At 35.2% G+C, this 20,438-nt stretch overlaps 1 pseudogene; it reads right to left on the reverse strand.

Moving 5' to 3' along the window:
• Positions 1–841: 841 nt before the first annotated feature.
• LOC110217457 (transcription factor A, mitochondrial pseudogene) lies at positions 842–20,183 on the reverse strand (annotated as a pseudogene).
• Between the last annotated feature and the right edge of the window lie 255 nt (positions 20,184–20,438).

A 20,438-nucleotide genomic window follows, 5' to 3' on the forward strand; every position in this document is an offset into this window, starting at 1 on the left:
TACTTTGTATGTAGTAGGTGCTAGTTGACTTACTGGTGTACTACTTGCTATGTACTAGATACTGTGGTAAGCACTGAAGATATATTAAAAAAAGGAAAAGAAAAAGTCCCTGTGCTTAATGTGTATATATTCTTTTTTTTTAATGCATTAGAGATTTTATCCTCTGTGATATAAACACTAATGTGCACAGAGTTGAAATAATCTTTTTTACTTCTCAAAAAAAAAGGATGGATGCAAACATTTACAAATCCTTCAGTAGTTTTTTTTAAGTTCTAAATGAAATCAACAATTTTATGTATGTCCACTCCTCATCTCTGAATATTCTATGAGCTAGTATTACCTAGGAATTAGAACCTGCCTAGGTATTGAAATTTACATAGGTTAGTTCCTCATTCTTTAAAAATCCACAACAGTGATAGCTTAGACCACTGTGGCTTTTATAATTTAAGACAACTGGACAAAAGCAAATGCTTGTTTTCTCATTAGGAAACAAGAATACTTTCTTGTCATCATCCAGTATCAAAAATATTTCAGAGTTTGATTTACTTTTATCTAAGGGTAACATTAATGCCTCCTACACTTAGATGAATTTTGTTGGTATTCAGTAGTTCCAAAAGCAAATATTTCTAAATTTAGACTAAGTCTATGCCAATGGAGTATCCATAGCTAGGTGCTAATACAAAATAGGTCAGCATACTGGCTGAAATCCATATGTTAACAAAAAGAGATTAAAATAAAATGTTCGCCAATATTATTCTTAGAAATTTTTCCACAGCCCTGCATAGAGAGAGACCTGATTAGTGCCTGAGTATTCATCATATTCACTATGAAGAAGCAAACATCAATAGATGTCTTCAAGGTGTTTTCCAATTTTGGCTTTAGCTTCCTAAAACGTAAAAGATCGTCTCGTCCAATTTCAAGCATCTTTTCTTCCCACGATTTAATTTCATTTTCATAATGTATTTTATCATTTTCAGCAAGTGGCAGATATACCTGCTTCCGAGATGATGACAGATTTTTCCACTCTTTATTTAAAACCTTCATCATTCGCTGTGCTAAAGTCCCTTTTGCTTCCTTAAAGCAGAAATAAAAATGTTATAACCTGAGCGAGGTTTTCAGTGCTTTCCAAAGATGGTTAATTCTCTTTATTTTTCTTTATTAATTCATTTCTAGTCTTTTTTCGACGCTTCTTTTCTTCCATTTTTTTTTCTGATTAGGATCGAGCTCTCATTTATATTTAGAAGTCTCTTTGTATATTTTAAAAGCTGCCTTGGTAGTTTCTTCATAGACTTTCTTCCGTGATTCTGGAAACTCCCTCCAAGCTTCAGCAAGCTTCTTAGTTATCTCTGTGATTTCAAATCTAGATTTTGTTCTTTGAATATGGGTTGATGTTCCACTGTAAAACGAATGTGTGAAGACCAAGGCTTCTTAGGAGCGTTAGATAAGGTGCGACCAGTCTTTCATAAACCACTCCAATCCGCTCGGAGGGCGGCGGGCCGACCCAGTACCCTCCGTGCCCCCATCTTCCCTGCAGCCGCTCCGTGGCTCGACCCAGTCCCGTCCTCCATCAGCCCTCAGAGGCAGCGGCGGCGGAGAGGCCGTGTCTGTGTCGGTTAGTGAGGAGACGCCCGTCCCAGCCTTCAGTGTGTATACATTTTAATGGAATAGAAAACAGTTACGTAACTAGGCACACATAAGGTATATACAGAGGACATGAAGTTATGAAAGGGGAGACTCCAGGAGCTGAGAGAAAAAGTAAAAAGCCTCCTTGTAGAAGGATGGCTTTAAGCTGAAAGGAAGCCGGAATGTTCCAGTTACAGCACAGCAAATCCAAAGACATGAAGATGACTGACCGAGCGTTGTGTCTGAGGAACTTACTGCAAGCAGATCAATAAATATAGCTGGATCCTAGTGTGTGTGGAGGATAATACTTCAGTGCAGACATTATATTCAAAATTATTCTTTGGTAAGAATTATATCTATCCACCTGGATTGGCATTAAAGGCAAAGATTACTTTGTTTTTCTTTGTGTAAGTATCATTCTCAAATGCCCCATCTGCAGGATTTAGATCCCTAGAAGGGAATTAAAAGATTATGCATTTTGTTTACAGAAAAACAAAAATCATGGGATGCTTAATATCTCCAACCAACCTCCTTTCTCTTCATTTTGTAGCCATTATCAAGGAAAACAGAAGGGACCTGTACTGGACTGAAAACCTTTTTATACGTCACTGACCAAAGGTCAGTGTCCACTTTAATGTAAATTACTGTTTCAGGGTTCCCTTCATTATATGAAGAAGAATACTGAGGCCAAGAGAGAAGATGTGACTTTTAGAAGGTAACACAAATAGCAAGTCAATATATTGATCTAGGTCTCTTCCAATTAGAATCTAGTACTCCTACAACTACACCATGTTGATGAGTATATTGCTGATCATGAATAGGTAATCACTAAGTGTTTATAGGGACAATACATAATGAAAACCTGAACACTGTACTTATTTGAGTCAGGAGGACACTTTTGCAATAGGTATTACATTTTCACCCAAGTAGACAAAAGCACCTTGTAAATTCATTGAGGGTTAGGACTGATTTGATTTTGTCCTTCTTTTGTATCTTCCACAGAAACTGGTCCAGAACCGACAACAAGATAAATTTTCAGTAAACTCATTTGTTGAATGCAATGACCTCTCTATCATCATTTTGTCATGCCCATTATGTTATTTCTTTTTTAGGCAGTTGGGGTTAAGTGATTTGTTCAGGGTCACACAGCTGGTAATTGTCAAGTGTTTGGTACGAGGTCACATTTGAACTCAGGTCCTCCTGCCTTCAGGGCCAACACTCTATCCACTATGCCACCTAGCTGCCCCAATGCCCATTATGTTAATGATAATATTGGAAACCAGGAAGATTAAGACTGAAGTGAGCAGGCAGCAATAAAGAAAAGAGTGATGAAATAGGCACAAGGGCCTTAGCTTTAGAAATCAAATTAGAGGATAAGAGGACAAGAAACAGTTAAATGTTTTGAAATAGAAAACATTTTAACCAATATTTTACCTTAATCCAAAAGAATTTGAAAGCAGAGTGACAAAGGAGAAAGTTGACACAAGTCTAAGTGTGTAAATAACCAAAGGCTAGGAATGAGAGTCATACTTAGGGAAAGAAAAAAAAAATGAATCTCAAATACTTCTGAACTAGAGTGATATCTTCAAAATTAAAGAAGATGAAAAAATTATTAAAAATCAAACTATTATAGTATCTGATATTATTATGACCATTTTTCACAGATGGAAGAGCCAGATTCAGCCATGTTAAAAGTATTTACTCATATATATATATATGTGTGTATGTGTGTGTGTGTGTGTGTGTGTGTGTGTGTGGCTATATACTAAGTTAAAAAAAAAGGCAGATTTTGCTGTCACTTGAAAAAATAAATTGTATAATGTGTATATTTGTATCTAGGCTAGCACTCAATGTCTACATATAAAGGATTTATTTCCAGAGATCTAGATTCAGTACCAGTGAAATAAAATTATAACTATCATTAAAACTCAGCATCATGCCTCATTTTACTGGAAATCATCTAAAGAGAGAGAAATTGACTAAATGTCCCAACATTTTATATCATTAACAAGCCTATGACTAAATTTTATTTGTAAAAATGCAAAAGTTTGATAGTTTCAAATTTAATGTAAGGCCATTCCACTAGATATTGATTGTATTGATTTCAGATTTCCCAGATACCGACAAACTAAAATTTACAACTAATTTGGAGGAACCATTTCTGCCAGCCTTAAATTCCATTTCAATTGCAGAGCTTCTGCTTTTCTGACCCTTTGGGGAGTGATATTAATTTATCCTTAGCTAGCGGCAACAATGCCTCACTCACCTTTCCCACATAAAAATAAAGGATGATATAAAATGAAATCTCATTTGTAAAAGACAAAGAATTCTTCAGAACAATTTACTAAACTCAATTTTTAAAGGGAATATGAACCTTTAGGGAATATAGAGGGAGTGTCCCACTCCAGCCTAGTGATGATTGACCAAACTGAGCCTTGTTGAAGATGTCTCCATGAACAAGATATCATGAGGCATGAATGGATATGCTTGGCTTCCGTGCTCAATGACCCATTCATACCACTTTTAGATCAGGGCCACACGCTTAGACTTGCCTTTTGAAAGGCAGTAGATATAGACAGGATTGACCAAAACCAGAGGCAAAAGTTTCAAGAAGGAGAAGGGAGAAAGAATAGAGAACAATTCAATAATTACTTTAAACCATACAAAGTGTTTTCCTAATTCTAACCCTGTGAGATAAGTCCTGCAAATGTCTTCATTTCATAGGTGAAAAAACTGAGTCTTAGAAAGGTAGTTACTTGCTCAATGTCAGTTTGTAGGTAAGAAAGTCAGAATTAGAAACTTGATTGTCTAATTCCACCTCTAACGTTCTTTCCATTTCTCCCCATTTTCTCTATAATGGTAGAACAAGATGCATACGCTTTAGTATATTACTACAGCAACATTCTAGGTTTGTATATTCATTTCCATTTAATAATCTACCAGAAAAGAGTTTTCTTTTGCAAGAAACCTCTGAATACAAAGTTTGGATTTCTATTGAAGTTTAGAGGAACCCAATGGAGTCAATAGTAGAATTCTGGATTATCCTTTTTTTTTTTTCATTTATTGAGTCACTCAAATAAGACATGGCATGAAATAGTGGAAAGCACACCTCTCTGAAGTAAATATATTTGAGTTCTTATTCTCAGTTCTGGACAGTGCACTGTTGACTAAATGTTTTATATAGACTCTCTAAGGCTATTTTTTATAGGAAAAATTGGGAGTACACAACAAAAATTTAAAGCTAATAGGAACATTTGAGACTATCTTGTCTACCTCCCTCATTTTACAAATAAGGAAACTAAAAAATTTCCTTAAAATGAGGAAAACTCTTTTCTCCTCAGTTAGAGGAGGAGAAACAAAAGAAGAAACATAATCTTGAGCTTTGGCTGCAAGATTTAATAACATAACTATTCTTACAATACGCTGGGAGGATGATACCTAACTTTCATCACAATACGAAGAAGTTTGTGAGATTACTGATTTGACATTTTAGATTTCATCTTGTTCTTACTATCACTCCAATCTATATCTGAACATCCTCTGAGCTTAATAGCAGCTTGATAATCAACCTCTCCTCCACCTACTATCACTAATCATTCCTGCCATTGCCACAACTAAATAGTCATTTCATTAGTTTCAAGGCCTTGGAACTTAAAATGTCACTTCCAAGCTTGGACATGTCTATCCACGGTAAAAAGTACTCAGTAAAAGGAATATAAAGCAGAGGAGGCATAGAAGGGCCCTAAAGTAAGATCATTCTAATTGAGTTTACCCTGCATATTTTCAGCAATGGTGGGTGGGACAAAAGAGTACTACTCCCTTTTATGGGAATCTAGAGGGAGTTTGCACTACTTACTGCAATGAGGAATCATATCCTAGAATAACAGCTGAAAGTTACCACTTCTTTTAACAGATGAATCATCCTGCTTCTCCCTCAGTAGTATTATGAGCTTAGAGTAAAGACAGAGCGGAACCACTCAGACTTTGTCTTCACCCTAAAATGGCAAGTCCTTTCCTCACTGGGCAACCATATAGCTGGAAGTAACTTGTAACTTCATTGTCCCCAAAAGCCCAAAATATGCTCCTTGTAGTGATCACTATTGGCCAATAAATCTTTGCTGCATGTGTATATCCATGCTAAAGTCCAGATGCCCTTGGCAATGAGGCTACAGGGCCTTCTCCTCTACTTATCACCCCCTTACTCTGAGGATAAATTAATATTATCCTTAGCACTTTACTTGTTGGCTATTTTGTCTTTTTTTATACACCAATACATTATATGACTGTGAGTGTATGTGTTGTGTGTGTATACACACACGTACATATGTGTATATATGTATACATACACAACACATGCACACACATGCGCACACGCACACACACACACACATACACACACACATGCACCATTTTTTGGCCACATTAGGCAAAGCTAACAAGTCTCTGAATCAGTATTTTCAAATCTCTTGAAAAAAAATCAGAACCAATATCTTCATGAAGTTGGAGTTTTAGGACGCTCCCAAAAAGAGGGAATTATTTTGAGAGACGTGTGTGAGAAAAAAACCTTTTCATCCTTCATTCAACATTCATAGGATTCCAATATATAACTTGATAGAAGTCATGAATCCAATACGTAACTTGATATCGGTAGATATTTTCCCCCACATTTGTGGATTCCTTCTGCCACCACCATTATTTAGTACTCTTTGCCTTAAGGGAAAAAGAAAAGACATTCCTCCATATTAATTACTATGAAAGGACAAGACATTTCTAATTTATTGCAACACCTAAGGGGCAAATTATCAGAATGAGAAAAGCAAGCTCCTACAGTCTTAGCAAAGCAATTATGACATAACCCGTAGCTAATCAGAGCCCATGTTCTAGAACTAAGGTATATGTTTTATCAATCAATCAGTGCACTATGAATGAAATACATTTTTTTAAATATGAGTCATTTCTATGTTTTGCTTTCATAAAGACATGCATCATCACTACATATAATTTGAGTTTTGCTTTGATTAATTTTTAAAGTGCCAGTTTCAGTAAAGCTAAAATCCAATTAATGTCCAAAGTTGAGATATGGGATTAAAAAAAAGAAAAGCAAAAAAAAAATGCAGGGAAATATTCTGTCTTATTGTATCAGGATATATAATAAATATTTTTCAAATCTGTCTCAAAAGATGCACCTATTTTTAAATGAAATTTCAATGCATTTAAATGATCTCTTCACTTCAGGGAATATAGAGCTTTTGGAAATAGAAACATAAAGAATATTTTGAATAATTTGAGAAGTGCAAGTCTAACATTCTTTGTTTGTTGGATGAAAGATCTTATGTTTATAGGAAGGGATCTTGGGAAACATTTTGTCTAAGCTGACATTTTACTGGTGAGGAAGCTAGGGCCCAAGGAGGTTAAAACTCATAGTAAGGTCACCCTGGTAATAAAAAGCAGAGACAGGCTTGTCCATTTAAGAATCGAGAAAATTTTGACCAAAGACTGATTTTAACTTCTAAGCAGCCCAGAACATTTCCTTAAATTTGGGTTTAAATAGGTTTAAGTCGAATAAAGCAAGCAATATAAAGAATGATTACAACAGTGTAACTAGAAAGAAAAACAAAACCAAAATTGATATTGTATAATCAGAATCACCAAATTTAACTCCAGAGAATAGATTAGAAACAAGAACACCCTCTTTTTTTTTTTTAACATGGAGTACTATTCACATAACATTGCATGTGCTGTTAGTTTCGATGAGCTATTTTTCCCCCATTTCTTTAGGGTTCTTTTCTAAAAGTGATGATCACTCACTTGGAAGGGATGAATAGAACAATATATTTGGAAATAAGACTGAAATAAAAAAAGAAAAAATATCAAGAAAAAAATGTACTCCCTTTCCCCACAATTCCACATCAAGTTTTGATCCATATATGTAAGTGTGATGAGGTGTAAAAAGCATTGGATTTGTAGTCAAGGGGTTTATATTTAAAATCAGACTCTACCACCTATTTCCTGGGTAATACTGACCAAGGCAAAATTACTTTCTATGCCTCAATATTTTCATATATTAAAAAATAATACAATAATGCTGACACATAATTCCAATGTGTTACTGTCATCATCATCATCAGCAGCAGCAGCAGCATCTTTCTGGAGTTCACAAATATGCCATCAGACTTTTATAAATCATTTGGAAAATTCAGCTTGGAATCTAAAAATTTTGAGGCCACAATTAAAAGTCTTAATGCCTCTCTATCACCCCTCAGAATGCAATCATATTCTCATCTATCCATAGTCTTCTTTCCTAATTGAGACCTTCCATCCATTAATTGGCTTTTCCTGGATTATTCTTATCTCAAATTGGAGATGGGAAATGAATCTATTAACTCATTGCAAAGTAAACTAACTACACATTTGAAGGAATGAGAAGAAAGATCTTCCTTACTGTGGCTGGCATTATTTTTACCATAAGCCAAGAGGCAGAGCCTGGACGTCTATTAAATCTGGAGCTTTCCAGCCTAGACTCTTTTATTCCCTCCCTCAGTACACATGCAACACACCCTTCCCATACATCCTGCCATCTGTAATATAAGTAATGCATGCCTGGATTGAAAGGGCAATAGTACATCAATGCTCAGAGGAAAAACATCAGAATAATGGTAACTAGGAAATAGGAGATCATTTTTGAGATAAATATTACATGAAAGCGAAGCTGGAATGTTCTTTAAAAAAATAGAATCCTAGAGGTCCCTGATTCTATGAGACTCTCTTCTCTAATACCCTTCATCTAAGCCAGACTGCAATTAAGCTGTTATAAATAATGTTCTCACTTTCCATTTTAGTAGAGTGTAAAGGGAAACATCTTCCTCTGCTCCATCTTTCTATTCCCAAAAAGAAGCTCTATAAACTTAATTTATTGTAATCAGCAAATGATGAGATTCCTGACTTCCCAACAGCAACAACATATTTAAGAGTTGGGCTAAATGACTGATTTCCCCCTCTTTTTATCTTATAATGATGAGGTGATGCCACATGTATTACTAGAAAACTTTATCATGTTATTGAAGACTAGTCCCTTTCCAACCCCCAGAAACCTTTTGCCTTCTTCAGACCTTTTTTTTTCTTTTCCTTTTATAGATAAGTAAACAGAGGGCCAATATAACTCACCTAAAATCAGCTAGGTTGTTAGCAGTCAAGCCAGATCTCCTGAAATCCAGTTTATTGCATTTGCTTCTACGATATGCTGCCTCTACCAGTATAAGTTAACAGCATGCTGTCTCAGCTGAAAATAGAGCAAGATCTCTCTATTTTTATTAGTCTGGCATTTTGTCATTCTAGTGCATCCTTTTGTGACACTGCATTAAGCAATATAATGAGGCGATACGATAAAATGCAATGTTAGCAGTATGAAGAGAAATTTAAAGAGACATACTGTGATCCAGCTGAGATCACTATTAGTTCGTATGGTCACTTCTTCTAATAAAATGATGATACATGTAGAAAAGAATCAATCGGCACCATCCCATAACAGTGTGTCAAGGCATGATATCATCAGTTATGTCTTCAATACTTAGCATCAACTTAAAGTCATTACATAGTTTTGCATCTAATAAGCAAAAGCTAAATCCATGGTAAGTGTTTAACAGTTGTGGGTTTGAGATTTAATAGGAAATTACATAAGAATGTTTATTACTGTTTTTAATATTCAGGTATTCCCAAACAAGCTACATTTTGAATCTGATTCTCTTATTTTGCAGACTAGAAAAGGTGATTGAAATACAACAACAACAGTGATCTCACTCATAAATTGTAACTGTGGCATTTTTGCACAGTCAATAATTAATTCTGAATTACAATGTTTTGCTAGATTAAGTCTCAGAAAATGGCCAAAGTTTGTATATTGGAAGGAAGGGAAAGGGAAGGAAGGGAAGGGGAGGGAAGGAAAGAGAAGAAAAAGAAAAAAAACAAAACCAAACAAAACAAGATGAGAAAAAGGAAGAGAAGAGGCAAGGCAAGGGAAGAACCTGTTTCCTAATGAGAAATTCCTTCATATCAAAGCAAATAAGATCCACACCAGCTTCACAATGCATACTCTTACAAAGATTCCTTGAGGGAGAGGTGTGATCTTAGCAAATCACTTGAGCCCCTGGGCCACAATTTGCTCATCTCTAAAATGACATTGGACTATATGACCTCAAGGTCACTTTTAGCTCTATACCTTGATCCTAAGCTCCTATACTTGCTGGTTAGTTGGTTGGTTGTTGTCCATTCTTGAAGAGGACCAAAATCACCTCTCTATTTTAGGGTCAAGGTGTGTCTGAATGTGGCTGATCAGACCTATATTATCTCAGAGGCACTACCACAGGTCACACACAAATAGTCCATGTGAACATTTGGACTGGAATTGTTTCTAAATTTGTGCATCTCATTTTTCTTTTGAAATATTGCAATTCTGCGTTGCTCAGAGTACAGCACCTTCTTTGACATGAGCACAGTGTTTGGTGGTCCCATGCCAGTGTCTCCCACGTCTCACGATCAATTCTTCATCTGAGAACTACCTGTTCATATCCGTTCACCATTTTTCAATTGGGGAATGACTTGTATTCTTACAAATTTGTCTCAACTCTCTATATATTTTAGAAATGAGGCCTTTATCAGAGACACTGGTTATAAATTTTTTTCCCAGTTTTCTTCTTCTCTCCTGATCTTGGATGCATTGGCTTTGTTTCTGCAAAAACTTTTCAATTTACTGTAATCAAAATTGTCCATTTTGCATTTCATAATGTTCACTGTCTCTTGTTTTATCATAAATTCTTCCCTTCTCCATTAATCTGAAAGGTAAACTCTTTCTTGCTCTTCTAGTTTGCTTATAGTATCAGTCTTTATCTCTTACTCCTACACCCATTTTGACTTTATCTTGGTACAGGGTATAAGATAAGGTGTTGGTCTATGCCTAGTTTCTGCCATATATCTTTCCAGTTTTCCCAGCAGTTTTTCCTAAATGGTAATTTCTTATCCCAGAAACTGGAGTCTACTATCAAATAGTAGATTAGTGTAGTAATTGACTGTTGTGTCTTGCATACTTAAACTATTCCACTGATCCATCATTCTATTTCTTAGCCAATACTAAGTAGTTTTGATGATTGTTGCTTTATAATACAGTTTAAGAACAGGTATAGGTAGACCACCTTCTTCTTTTCATTGATTCCTTTGATATTCTGGGCTTTTTGTTCTTCCAGATGAATTTTGTTATTGGTTTTTTGTTTTTGTTTTTGTTTTTGTTTCTAGCTCTATAAAATATTTTTTGGTAGTTTGATTGGTATGGCACTGAATAAGTAAATTAATTCAGGTAGAATTGTCATTTTTATTATATTAGCTTGACCAACTGAATGAGCAACTGATATTTTTCAAATTATTTAGATCTAACTTTATTTGTGTGAAAAGTGTTTTGCAACTGTGTTCATATAGTTGCTGATTTTTCTTTGGCAGGTAGACTCCCAAATATTTTATAATATCTACAGTAATTTTAAATGGAATTTCTCTTTCTGTCTCTTGTGGCTGGGCATTGTTAGTAATATACAGAAATGTCAATGATTTGTGAAGCTTTATTTTATGTCCTACAGCTTTGCTAAATTTATTATTTCAAGTAATTTTTTACTTGATTCTCTGAATATGCCATCATATCATCTGCAAAGAGTGACAGCTTTGTTTCTTCTTAGCCTATTCTAATTCCTTCAATATCTTTTTCTTCTCTAATCACTATAGGTAACATTTCTAGCACAATATTGAATAACAATGATGATAATGTAGATCCTTGTTTTACCTTTTTTGGAAATGCTTCTAGAATATCCCATTGCATATAATACTTGCTAATGATTTTGATAAATGTTATCTATCATTTTAAGGGAGACTCCATTTATTCCTATGCTCTCCCGTGTTTTTAATGGGAATGGGTGTTGTATTTTTTCCAAATGTTTTTACTTCATCTATTGAGATAATCATATGATTTCTATTAGTTTGCCCACTGTATGCCAATAAATTTTACAATCATATTGAAATGGATGAATATTTACAAAGATATGAATTGCCCAGATTAACAGAAGAGGAAGTAAAATATGACCAACTATGCTGATAGTTTTCCTAATATTGAACCAGCCCTGAATTCCTGTTATAAATCATACCTGGCCATAGATAAGTTGTTTTAATCTCTTTGCCAATATTTTATTTAAAATTTTTGCATCTATATTCATTAGGGAAATTGGTCTATAATTTTCCTTCTCTGTTTTAACTCTTCCTGGTTTAGGTATCAGCACCATATTTGTATCATAAAAAGAATTTAATAGCACTCTTTCTTCACCTGTTTTCCCAAATAGTGATAGAATTCATTTTTAAATCTATCTGCTCCTGGAGATGGGAATTCTCTGACAGGGAATTCATTGATGGTTTGTTAACTTTCTTTTTTTGAGATGGGGCTGTTTAAGTATTTTATTTCCTCTTCCGTTAATCAGGGCAATTCATATTTTTGTAAATATTCATCAATTTCACTATGATTGTCAAATTTATTGCCACACAGTGGACAAAATAGCTCCTAATTATTGCTTTGATTTCCTCTTCCTTGGTGGTGATTTCATCCTTTTCATTTTTGATGTAATTTGGTTTTACTCTTTTGATAAGATCTATTTCTGCTTTTGCCTTGTCTGAGATCAGGATTGCTACCCCTGCAGTTTGTTTGTTTGTTTGTTTGTTTGTTTGTTTGTTTTACTTCAGCTGAAGCATAATATATTCTGCTCCAGCTTTTTACCTTTACTCAATATGTATTCCTTCATTTCAAATATATTTCCTGTAAAGAACATATTGTAGGATTGTGGTTCTTAATCCACTCTGATATCCATTTCTGTTTTATGGGAGAGTTCATCCCATTCACATTCAGAGCTATGATATGTATCTGTGTCTTCCTCTGCATCCAATTCCCCCTCCTATTTATGATTTTTTTCTTTCCTTTTTCCCTTTCCCTCCTCACTAGACTTTTGCTTTCGACCACCACCTCCCTCAATCTGCCCTCCCTTCAATTAGCTCCCTCCTTTTTCTTTTCCCTTTACTCTTTCTAATTCCTATAGAGTAAGTTAGATTTTTCTACCTAACTGATCACATTATTCCCTCTTCGAAACAAATCTGAGGAGAGCAAGGTTCAAACAGTGATCATCTCCCTCCCTTTTTTCCTTCTACTATATTTGTTTTTTCTGACTTCTCATGTGGCATATTTTGTATATCCTCTTTCTTCCTGTACAATGCCTTTTCAAAACTTAATTAGGTTTTTACCATCACATGAAAGGAAACTTAAATCCAATCCCTCTGTCTGAATGTTTTAAATGTCATAATGACATTACAGTTCTTAAGAGTTGCAAGTGTCCTTTTTCCTTGTAGGGATGTAAACAGGTTGCCCTTATTAAAAATATGTTTCTTTTTTCTTTCCTGTTTACCTTTTTGTGCCTCTTTTGAGTATGGTATTTGAAGGTCAAATTTTCTGTTGAGTTCTAGTCTTTTCATCAGGAAGGTTTGGAACTCGCCTATTTCGTTGAATGTCAATCTCCTCCCCTGGAAGTTTATGCTCCATCAACCTGGGTCTCAGGATCTCCCCCTGGTAGGCTGAGGTGGGGCTTGCCACTGGCTTGCTTGGATGCCTCCAGTCCTGTACTGCTCCACCTCCAGCAGAGCCAGAAGGGCCTTTTCTGTTAATCCCCCAAGCTTCCTGGGGTACAAGACTGCTGTGCCCTGTCTTTTTGCTGGCTCAGGGTTTTTCCTAGGTTGATATTTTCTGGGCATTCAGAGGTCAATGACAGAGGGTGAAAGTGATTTACTCCTTACTCCACTATCTTGGCCAGCTACTCATTTCAATGATCAATTTCCAGCTATATACATCTGCTTTCTAGGTTGATATATCCAGCCATAGTCTCCTAAGCTGTAGTCACCCATGACCAATTCCCTGTTATCCATCCCCATGTAGATACTCAAACTCATCCTGTTTAAACAGAGATCTTCATCCCTTCTAATCCCTAACAAAAACAAAAAAACAAAACAAAACAAAAAAAACCATACCACTATTACCATCACCACTGCCAACATCCTCACAATCTACTAATTGTTCCTCCAAACTTCTCTACTTTTCTTCATCATCCTTCCATTTACTCATATTTAGAAGCTTAGTAACACTTCTTGACTTTTCTCTTACCCTCACACCACATATTGAACCATCTTGCTTCTATAACATATCTTGTCACAAGGCTATTGCCCTAGTTCAGGTTGGACCTGAGGATTCATTAACTTTTTTCCTGTCCTATTGTAGCAACTTCATAACTCAACTCTCAGCTTCCCGTTTCTCCTTTCTTTAATTCAGCCTCCATAAACTGCCAAAGTAAAATACCTAAAGCATGGATCTGTCTCCAGTTCCCCTGCTCAAGAAGTTGTAATGATTCTTTTTGTCTATAGGATAGAATGAAAACTCTTTTAAGTCATTTAAAGCCCTTCAAAATCTGAGTCCAGTCTACCTTTTCAATCAATCAGTAAGCATTAATTAAGCTCATGCTGTGTACTAAACATTGTGGTTTCTGATTTTATGCTTCATTATTTCCCTTCATGCATTTATTATTATTATTATTATTATTATTATTATATTATTATTATTATTATTATTATTTGCCAAAGGTATGTATGCTCCCCAAACTTGGCATTCTATGATTGTAGGGAGAATTGATTTTGTTAATTTTACCATTATAATTGTAAAATGTCAAAGGTGGAATTATATGAGCACAAGAACTCTGTATTGATCAAAACAGGGAGCAAGTGACAGAAGTAGATCAAGCTATTGGAAACATGATCTATTACTAAGCAATCAAAAATAAAGTAACCTAAATGGTATCTGGCCATCACAAAACAATCACAATCCATGGTCTAATAGTTCTCAAAGTTTATCTTAAGAATCTACCAGGTTATAAGTTTTCTAGTAATGTTAGTCATTCTTCGTGGTGTATCTTCCTAACATTTTGATGCCAATACAGTATATCTTACTGTTATTTTTTTCCCTTCAGAACATTTGTTTGTGTGACTTTTAGTACTAATTTTCAAAAAATATTAAATGATCATATATAAAATCAATATTTTAGCTATATTTCCCATAAGATAAAATACCTGATTAATAACATGGGCAAATTTTTAATGCTTAATACAGTACCAAACTTTTTGTCAAAGTATAATCATATGGAGCTGAGGTGTGTGTCTGTGGTTTTTTTTTTTTTTTTTGCTTTTTTATTAGCATTACCATACGTGCGTAGTAGGAGGGAAATCATACTATTTTGGAGGCCCACTATGCAAAGTGAAGTCACTACAGAAACTGCTCTTAAGAAAATATCTCACTTGAAAATAAGGATAGCCAAATCACTAGTACCTAGAGGTTTCTTGGTATGTTGAACAAGCTGTCAAAATCAGCTCTAGACAGAAATAAATTCAAGACAAACTTGGACTCATGAAGGGATGCAGTCATTCATTTTACTTTCAGAATGATGGTGAAATATACTCAAGGCTGAATTGTATTTCCTGGATCTGGAAGAACAAGCCTTTATGGACAATATCCCACACACTCTAAATGTCCCTGTATAAAGAAGAAAACATAGTGTTAAGAGCTTAAGCTGACTTGGGGGGTCTGGGGGGGTACTCTATTTAGAGAGCTGTTTTATATCATCATGGCAACTGGCATTAACAGTAACCAGATTTCAAGAAATTTGTGAAACGTTGCCATGGTCTAATTTACATTAAACAAATATATATTTTGTTGTATAATTGTAATCAGTCAAATAATGTCACTCAAGAATCACAAATAATGTGCCCTTCATTCATATTCATTAAAAAATTAACTCACATTAACTCTGATATGTCTCACTAGTCTTTTATTTGGTCAGTTAAGAAATGACCCAAGGGAAAAAAAGAATTTAATTTGAAATTTAGAGAAATGGGGAAGTATATATAAGTATATATTAGGGAAGGGGGTGTCACATTTTATCTGTTTTCAGTATAGTTTATCATTTCCCTAATTCTCTACAATTAATTTATGCATATTTGAATCATTTCTAGGTCACTGATTGACTCACCCACACCCACTTGCATGTAGGACTCTAAGCAATGGATAAGATTAATAAATCATTGATTTGAGGGGGGCAGCTAGGTGGTGCAGTGGATAGAGCACTGGCCCTGGATTCAGAAGAACCTGAGTTCAAATGTGGCCTGGGACACATAACACTTACTATCTGTGTGACCCTGGGCAAGTCACTTAACCCCATTGCCTAGCAAAAAAAATTAAAAAAGAAGAAAAAGAAGAAAGAAAAATAAACAAATAAACCATTGATGTGAACCATTTAGTTAGAATAATAAATGATCTTTTGGGTGATTTGATTATTCTCCATTACAGATTGACTCAAACCAATTGACAATCTGTTTTCTTTTTCTTCCCCCTCCTCTCACTCATTAGTAGCACTATCAAAAACAAGCCACCAGAAAGATCAAAATAGTTGAACAGGTAAATCAACCCATGCATTTCTAGTACACAATTGCTATGTTACAGAGCATAGTAAATGTCTACTTTCTCTTAGTAGCCGTTTGTTTTGATCCTATTTTAAATCTCTTCCCTCAGTTATATGATAAAATCTTCTTCCACATAATTTTAGAGGGTCATTAGCTGTTTTAATTTTTTTCATCTAATAAGCACTCCATACAGAGTATACCAATCAGCTCATCACTTTTAATATCATATCTAGTACAAACTCTTCCATTTATTTAAAGGCCTGTACAGACTGACTGCTCACTCCCTTTCTAGTCTTCTTGCAAATCAATATCTTTCACAAACAGACCTTGCTGTTTCTCACACATGAAACTACATTTCTCAGACTGTATAGGCTGCCCCATTCCTGATTCCCCCATTGAACAAGAGTCAAAGCTTCTTCCCCTCCACATGCAGAATTTACTTATTTTGTATAAATTTCAGACATACTCATATGCATATATATCGTCCATCTCAAAAGACAGTAAGCTTTTTGAGGGCAACAACTATTTAATTTTTGTTTTTGTTTTCTTGTGCTTGGCACAAGAAGGCATTTAATAAATACTTCTTGTTTGATTGATAAGATAAACACTGATACCGGCTGTGATTTGTCCAATCAATTATGAGGCCTAACAAAGCTTATTTCACAATAGAGGGCTGATATCTCCCTCCTCTAGCTCAAGGAATTGTAGTGATTCTGGCAAAGCCTGATGGGAGGCTTAGACAATTCCATCTTCTTACATCACTCCCAGAAGCAAACATACTGACAGATCATGCTGATAAATGTTTCCCATCCCCACTATTGGAATTATCATTGTGATTTATCCTGCAAGTGTTTTTCTCAGTGCAACTCTTGGCATTGTCATGGAATATATCGCCTGCAAAAAACTTTCCACTCAGCCAAAAATGTTGTTTCCCTCTCCTTCTACCCTGTCAATTTGGTTTTTATGCAACTGCTGGAAGTAAACAAAAAAGGAGGGGGATGTAAACAAGAATTGGTATGTGAGGAAGAGAAACCTTGTTTCAAGCCCTGTTTTAGAGAATGAATTAGATGCAAATGAAAAGACAAACCTTGTTTTGCCACAGCAACAGGGAGAAGGGCCAGCCACATGTAGACACCATTGAGAAGTAGTGTCCTAGTGTCAACTGTTCAAATAATACTTCAATAACTTAATTGCCTATAATCTTATCAATGTTCTTCTTTCTTTCCCTAATGAAGATAGTATTCCCATTGCCATTTCATCCTATGTAATTCTCACCTATGATTTTCCACAAATTATTTACACAGTATCTACCCAATACACTTGTGATCTTTCTTTAAATATCTTGAGGAGCCCAGTGCCTCAGGGGCATTTGTACATTTCTGCATTTTAAATGTTCTCAGTGGGAGTTTAATAATTGGCTCTGGTGAGCTACTGGGAGTTGGCTCCTTCATACCTATTTACACGTGTGTGTGTGTGTGTGTGTGTGTGTGTGGTGTGTGTGTGTGTGTCTTTCCCAGTTTCCTTTGGGTCATCTAAATTTGTTTTACTCTTCTGAGATTCTGCTGCCTGGAACATAGTAAGTGCTTAATAAATGTTTGTTATCCTATTGATTCATAACCACATATGGCAGTACTTGGAAAATGTTAATGTTCAAGATTAAACAATGATCTCTGATTTTTCTAATTGCAAAGTGTTAATTTAATTGTGAGTAAAACAGTTGGAATGCTCGAGGTTTAACTAGTTGTTTAGTAATCAGTCAGTAATAGTAGTCAAAAATAAAAGAAAGTCAATCAATGTAATGGTGAATAACAAAGACTATAAACATGTAGACTTCAGTGGTGTAATAACAGTTATTTACATGTTTGTTTTTTCATAGAATGTACAGTTCTTGATGCAGAGACTGTTTTTTCCCCCTTTCTTTATATCTCTAGAAATTAGCAGAGTACTTAGCATAGAGTAAACATTTTAAAAAATGCTTGTTGATGGAGTAGTTAACTGTAGGTTTTATTGATACTGAAGACTATGGCTTCCAAAATTGGGTTAAAGGCTGTGTCTGCAATTTTGACCTCCCATACTCTTATCATACCCAATTTTAGAGCCTTAAGCCAAACTTACCCTAGACTGTAGCCTTTCTATGTAAGACCATTATATCACAAAGTATAATGGTAGCCCTCTTTTACCCGTAAAGTCACAGCAGAAAGTAAAAGACATAATACCTTCAATGAAGTCTCTCTCCACGGCTTTTAGCCAGCTATGTTATCTTCCTTACACAAGTAGAAATAATTTCTCTATTTAAAATCAGGAACAGCATCAATAATAATCTGCAGTGGTTGATAAGTTTATCTTTGCTGACCCTCACAATATTATCTAAAAAAATCTGCAGATGTCTGGAGAGTACATCATGAATACAAACTCACATGATCATAGAATGTTAAAGCTGGGGGGAAGGGAATTTAGAGGTCATCTAGCTCAATTTCATCATTTTTCAGACAAGGAAAATAAGCCTCAAAGAGTAGCTATGTCTTCCCCACATCATTGTCTGATAAAGGACATAGCTGAGACTTGAATCAAGAGCATCTGAATTACAGTTCAGTGGAAGAAAGCCAAGAATGTAAAATGCTTTATCCTTTACTAGGTCACTGTAAAATATCTTATTATTATCAAGTACTAAAGTGATAAACACCCAGTTATCAAAATAAAGCCTGCAAACAGCCAAGGTCAAGAAAGTTTCTAAAATATTTTGAAATGATCAGTAGGAATAGGACCTGATGGCAGAGACCAAGATTTCTTGAAATCAGAAATAAATCTTTTCAAAGGAGTGGTCTAAGTACTGCAAAGGACATACAGTAATTTAATGTACTAGATGAAAGGACAACTGATGCATGAAATCCAAGGGATCAGGTACACATGGAAAGCACCCAAGTGCAAATCAAGCAGAATATGACAAATCAAAAGGAAAATGGAAACCAGGAAACCAGGAGCCAAAAGTCCATAGGAGGGAGCTATGGGTATAAAAAGTTAAGTCACTATGAAAACAAGTCATCCTGTGAGAATAAGGACCCAGGTAGATACCAATCAGAAGCCATGCATTAAGAAACCACCACACAGGAAGCTAGACATTCGGCTTACTAAGGTATGAGAAAGTCACAGGGAAAAAAGTCCTTAAAATGTAAATAGTGGTTTCATCCAAATTCTCAAAAGATGCATTCCAAGGTCGTATACACATACAACCAGCACTTCATACTATGGTGCTTATCCATTGGAAAAAAATGATCACATTATGTTTCCCTAAATTATTATATTCTCAGCTATGCATCTGGATATAGGAAGGAAAATTAGCCTGTGCTAAGTTCTCTGGAAAGATGTTAAGGGCATTGTAAACAAAAAGCAGATTAAGGTGATCTCAGTAACTTCTTCGCTATGGTCAAGTATTCTGAAGCCAGAAGGCAATTTTTCCAATATGGAAATAATCTATAAACTATGGATAGGTAGCATAAGATAGATATTTTTAAAGTTGTTGAGACAGTAAATAAGGAGCCAGAATAGGTCATTGAAGCTAATACTTTTTGAGACAGATACTGAATGGACTCCTGGAGCTGCTGGGAATGTAGAGAGAGGGTGAAAATGTGAATTGAGGTAGGAAGGGGAGGAATCTGGTTTAATTAAAATGAGATAATTTTCTCATGTCAAATCCTTTTTCTTTCCCTCAAATGTTTTCATGTTCTTTTACCCTTTCTCACCAAGCTGCCTTCACAGTAAATGCTTCTGCTTTTTGAAACTGATTACTCTCATCATTTTCTTTTGAAGCTTTTGAAACAAGACTCTCAAAGTATATCAGGGACACTTGGGCTCTTAAAGAAAAAAATCACCTAATGTACTGAAGCTGAAATCTTCTTTGCTCATTTCCTTTCACACAAACTCACTTTATGTCCCGATCCATGACACTTAATTACAGCCAGAAGTTTAGGTGTGGAAGCAGAAGGTGTTTCCATGACAATAAATACCGTGCTCCTTTTCTGCTATCCTCATCGCCTCTTGCAACAAATGAACCAAATTCTTAAAGAGGAATGTTATTTCTGAGTCTGAAACCTTAAAGGACTCATTATAATTTATAATACCTCTTTTTCATCTAATTTAGATTTTAAAAGAAGAGAAACATCACATCAGTATTCTGTACCCTTTGTCAATGGTGATTCATCTTTGACCTCTAGAATTTTTGAAGGAGAAACACTACCTTACATACTTTC

Source organism: Phascolarctos cinereus, unplaced genomic scaffold, assembly GCF_003287225.1.
Source record: "Phascolarctos cinereus isolate Bilbo 61053 unplaced genomic scaffold, phaCin_HiC Scaffold_9;HRSCAF=440, whole genome shotgun sequence".
In the NCBI taxonomy this organism is placed as follows: domain Eukaryota; kingdom Metazoa; phylum Chordata; class Mammalia; order Diprotodontia; family Phascolarctidae; genus Phascolarctos; species Phascolarctos cinereus.